This window comes from Myotis nattereri, assembly GCF_964212035.1.
Source record: "Myotis nattereri genome assembly, chromosome: 6".
Classification (NCBI taxonomy): domain Eukaryota; kingdom Metazoa; phylum Chordata; class Mammalia; order Chiroptera; family Vespertilionidae; genus Myotis; species Myotis nattereri.
This window is the reverse complement of record NC_138081.1, coordinates 74773658-74779657: the sequence shown is the minus strand read 5'-3', so window position 1 is coordinate 74779657 and position 6000 is coordinate 74773658.

Here is a 6000-nt window from a genome sequence, read left to right as displayed (position 1 = left end):
TAATATTTCTTTATGTATGGTATGTATTGTGTGTGTGTGTGTGTGTGTGTGTGTCACATTTTGTTGATCCACTCATCTGTTGATGGGCACTAAGATTGCTTTCTCCTTTTGGATATCATGAGCAATGCTGCTATGATGGTGCAAATGCCTTTTTGTGATCCTACTTTCAATTCTTTGGGGTATATACCCAGTAGTAGAATTGCTAGATAATAAGGTAATCCTATTTCCAGGTTGTTGTTTTTTTTGAGTAACTGACATACTGTTTTCCACAGTGGCTGCGTCATTTTCATTTTTATCAACAGTGCACAAGGATTCCAATTTCTCCACATCTGTACTAACACTTGTTATTTTCTGTGTGTGTTTTTATAGTAGCCATTCTAATGTGTCTGAGGTGATATTTCACTGTGTTTTTTATATATATTTCCCTAATAATTAGTGATGTTGAGCATCCTTTCATATGCTTGTGGTCATTTGTATATCATCTTAGGAGAAATGTCTATTTTTAATTGGTTTATTTGTTCTTTATTATTGATTTGCAGGACTTCATTATATATTTTGGATATTAATCCCGTATCAGATATATGTTTGCAAATATTTTCTACCATTGTGAAGGTTGCCTTTTCTCTCTGTTAATTGTGGTCTTTGAAGCACAGAAGTTTTCTTTTATATAGTCTTATTTATCAATTTTGCTTTTGTTGACTGTGTATTTGGTATCATATCCAGAAACCAATGCCAAATCCAATGCCATGAAGCTTTCCCCCTATGTTTTCTTCTAGAAGCTTTATAATTTCAGGTCTTGCATTTAGGTTTTTACTCCATATTAATAAATATTTTGCATGTGGTGTAAGGTAAGAGTCCAATATCATTCTTTTGCATGCGATATCCAGTTTTCTCAATACCATTTGTTGAAGAGACTATCCTTTCCCCATTGAGTGGCCTTTGCACCCTTTTTGAAAGTGCTCACTGCCCCAATGATGTTCAGTTCAAAACTTATAATTAAAGCTTATACATGTTTTAGTAAACATAAGATCTTTCTCTGATATAAATGCATTTTAACGTCATTAATTATAGCAAACCAGCAACAACTTATGCATTTATCAATATCTGGTTGCAAGCTAGTGACAGAATTGAGGCACATCAAGTGCCTCAGCATACCAGCTGCGCACACAATGCCAAATAGTCTTTCAGGGAAGGCATTTCTTGGACGCTAAGAATATTTTGCCCATCCTTACTAAGCTAGGACATTACATAAATTTAATCAAAAGATTAAATGTCCTGATTTCTGTGGAAGGCATTACCGTTTTAAAGCAAAGGATATAAATAGGACCAAACAATGACAGGCATTTGATTCATGAATGAGGAGGGAGTATTTGCTCAGAGTTTCTTAATGGATTCAGCTGAAACCTGGGCCACTTCATGTTGGGTCCTTCTGTGCTCCTCAGGAAAATGGAGTCTTGCATAATTGGGAATTGGGAAGTTTGGTGTCAGAATATTCTGGTCTAGGATGTGTTACAGAAAGAGAATCATCAGCAACATCTGCAATATGGATGGACAAGACCTTATGCAGTATAGGTGATACCTGTGTCCTACTCTTTGCTCTGCTACTGTTCTTTGCCTGCCCAAAGGCAGCCCAGAGGATAATAGCAACTCTCCATTTATATACCAATCATTAGCTTATTCACATAGCCTCCGTGTTTATTATCTCCAGTTTTACAGAGGAGTAAAAATCAGGTCCATAGAGATGAAATGCTTGGCCAGAGAACACAGAATAAACGTCAAACCATGCCACCCAAATTCAGATTCCAAGGTTAGTAACTGTTTCTTTTTACTCTGCTGTTTCCTTGATTTTAAACAATTATCTAGAAACTCTTCATTAGCATTTGCTACATAGCCTTCAAATACACAGTCACTTAGGTACTATTTTTCACATATTATATCAAAAATTTTTAATTGGCTGCCCTGATACTGTGCTCACTTAGTTTTCTTCCTTCCTCACTGGGTGCTCCTTCTCAACTTCCTTTATATCTCTAGATGTTGACAGACTCCAAAGTGTCCTGTCCTCGCCCTTCCTCTCTCTCTCTCTCTCTCTCTCTCTCTCTCTCTCTCTTTCTATGGAATCTAATCCAGTCCCATGGCTTTAAGCAAAACTTTTATGTTGATAATTCCTGATTTCTCTTCTGAACTTCAGGTAGATATATTCACCACCTGCTTATTCAACTTCTTTACTTGGATGTCTAGTGGCTCTTCAAGTGGAATATGTCCAAAAGAAATGTTTAGTTTTTCTCCCCCAAATATGCTTCTGCCTTAGACATCCCATCTCACCAAACATCTAGTTTCTCAGGCCAAAAATGGAGGAGTCATCTTTTATTACCCAGTTTTCCTCATCACTTACCACCCCCACCATCCATAACTATATCCAAGCAAGTACTATCAACTTTACCTCTGAAATATATCTGGGTTCCAATCACTCTCTTCACCTTCACCACTACTGTCTTTGTCCACACCTCCCCCTTCCTTGTCCTGGACTACTGAAGCAGTCTGTTAGCGGGTCCCTCTGATTTCAATTTGCCCCAAGCACACCCCTCTGATCCCAGTCCACTTTCCAGTTAGTGGATGGATGATGTTCTAAAAATATAAATTATATATCATTCCCTGACCCCTCCAGTGCTTCCCACTGCAAGTAGAATAAAATATGATCTGGCTTTTGGTTATCTTGCTGAATCATAGCCGACCACTTCCTCCTTATTCATTATATCCCTGCTACACTGGCATTCTTTCTGTCCCTCAAGCATGCCAGGTTCATTCCCATCTTACTACTCCCTCTGCCAATAACCCCTTTCTCTTGGCTCTCTGCTCAACATTCTTTTCTCAGCCTAAATGTCGGCTTCTAAGAGAACCTTCCCTGGTCAACTAAAAGAAACCAGCACAGCCCTGCCATCCTCTTTCCTGTTAACCAGATTTTTAAAAATATCACTTGTTTCTGTCTAAACTCATCTTTCTTATTTGTTTGCTGGCTGTCTCTACCTGTCAAATGTTATTTTCATGAGGGTAGGAACTTTACCTGTCTCATTCACCTCTGGGTCTTTAGTGCCTAGAGTAATACCTGTCATGAAGTAAGTGTGCAATAAAAGTGTGCTGAGGGAATGAATGACAAAATGGCAAAATGAATATAGAAAACTTGTAAAACATAGATCATTAAAAAAACATTGTTAACCTCATTATCCTGAGGTAGCTACTGTTTATACATTTTTAGTTCTGTTCTTTCAACCCTTACCTTCTCTCTCTTTCTCTCTCTCTCTCTCTCCCTGCCTCCCTCTCATATGGACACACAATGTTATATAACATATATATGTAACTATATATGTAAATGTGAAAAAATAAGATCACAGAAATCAAACTTGCCTTTCTAAATTTGAGAATATATTGAGATCTTCCCATGTCAGAACACGTTGGAATTTTTTAAGAGCTTTTAAACTTTAAAATGGCTGCAGGGTAGGGAGAGAGGTAAGCCAACAAGAAGCAAGCTGATTCCTGCTTCAGATAGGTTCAGGAATCAAAGACAAACCTTATCTCTGAAGGCAAGGACGCGGGGAGGGGTTTAATGACAGGAGGATGAACTCAAAGCCTTTACAAGAAGCATATAGAAGCCCAGTTCCCCTTCTCTACTGCACAGTTAAGTCACTACTTCTCCTCAACTTCAGCAGAAGACTAGGAATGTGCGAGAGTACTGAGGGCAAATCACAGCTGAGGGCACAGTGAAGCACGTGTAGAAAACTCTACATGCTCAATGGTGCAAGTGCTGGTCATTTTCCCACTGATTCTGAGAATGATAGCCAGCCAACTCTCTGACTTTTAGGCAAGAAATAGCAAAATTCTGCTTCAGGAAAACTGACTAGCCCAAGAGAAAAGACTTATATTAGCAATTTAGAGCCTTCCAAAGCAACAACCAGATTCACCTTCTTAACCTGTGGTGAGGCCCAATAGATGAGCCCAATCAACATATGTGGAACTTTCAAACTAGAATTTTTTATTTCGTGTCTCACTCTGAAATATAAATGAATGATCATCAAGCAGCCAAGAAAAGCCAAATTGTAAAAGATAATCTGAAACATATACATAAACAACCAAAAAGGTACATGGATGGAACCAGAAATAAACTTCAAAAACTTGTTAACATTTTATGGGAAGTGAGAGAAAATTTTGCTTCTACAAAATAAAACAGGTTGATAATTTTCCAAAAGAGAGGAATAATTAGGAAATAATAAAAAGCTTTTAGAATTGAATATATGCTAGAAGGACAATGTTTAGATTCAACAAAAAGAATGAAAGATTAATATTGAGAAAATCATTGCAAAGAAAGCATAAAAACACAAAGAGATGGACAGTGAAGAGGAAAGTAAAACAAAAGAAAAAGAGATAGAAAAATGGAGAGAAAAGGTCAGAAAATTGGAAGAAGTAACTAATAAGGTCCAACCTATGACTGACAGGAGTTACAGAAGGAGATAAAAAAAGAAGTGAAGTGCTATGAGTGGATAAAAACCAGCATGATGACACATCATAAATTTAAAAACATAAAAATAAAGAGAAAGATACTAAAATCTTTCAGAGATGAAGAAATGAGTTACAAGCAACGGATTGGAAATCAGAATGGCATCCGGCTTCTCAAGAGCAATATGGAATCTAGAAGGAAAGCCTTCAAAAGCCTGAGATAACTTATACCTTCCAATTCTGAGAGCAGTTATTTCCAACCAAAATTCTAAACAAGTGAAAAACGAGTCAAAAATTAAGTCCCAGAAAAACAAAAAAAAATTGTAAGAGAAAATAAATGAAATCATTATTATGAGACTCAGCTGAGAACTATACTTACATGGACATAATAATATAAAATATGAATATTGATATAACCAAAAATAGTGACATGACATCACTGAGAAATTGGGAAGAAGTATCTGAATGTGTGCATGCATGCCTGTACATGTGTGAGTGTGTGTGTACCTGCGTGTGTAAGGGTGAGTGGTAAGAGTTTAATATAAAATTAAAAACTCAAGGGAAAAAAAAGACACGTTACTTTGAAGGATAAAGGTAAATAGAAGAAATGACTAAACTGATTTTCCATGGTTGCTTCAGGATCCCAGGCACAAAGAGGGAAGAGAGAATGGGCAGGGCCTGCTCTTTTCATGATAAGCTTTTTGGTTTACATGACTTTAACTCAGCTTATGTATCATTTTGACTTGTTTTTTAAAAGGACACAAGGACTTAGAGGGAAATACTTTCAATGTGTCTGGAAACGAGTTAGTAGGCATTACGTTTAAAAAACAAACCTACTAATGTGTTTGCACTTACAATGCTGTCCTGGAAAGGCTTTCGCAATATTTTGAAAGTGAGAATGGCTGCAAACTGTAGCAAAAGTTGAGTTTTGTCTATTGTAGAGACACACTTTTTATTTGGACGCATAGTAAGGAAATGACAAATGGTACATATTGTTTTAAATACTTGACTATCGAATCTTTTTAGTAGCATCTATTAATATCTGGAACGTGAATACTTTTGGAACGTTTCACATGCATCCCTCTGAAGAAAATCTGACCTCTTGTTTTGTACTAGGAACATGAGGTCATAATTCTATATACAATGACTTTTTTCTTTCTTTTTCTCAAAAGCCTTAAAGGTATTTGTAGAGCTCAAAAGAAAAAGGCGTTCCTATCAGTTCAGTCCTGCCAATGAGAAAGCTGTGTTTGGCACAGAACAGAATCTAGGCCTTCTGAAGCTTCGCCAAAGATTCTCATTCTGTCTGTTTTTCCAAACTTTGTTCAGTGTAAAGGGTGTTCCGGGGGAAAGTTCTGTGTTTTAGCATGTAGTTGTCCACACTTTGTCTGCCAGTCCTAACTCATGCCCTGTTGACTCACTCACCCCCAGGCTGAAGGAAGCACTGGGCTGCTGTTACCAAAACAAACATGGGGCCCAAACATGGGGCCCAAACAGTGCTTTCTCGCCCACAAC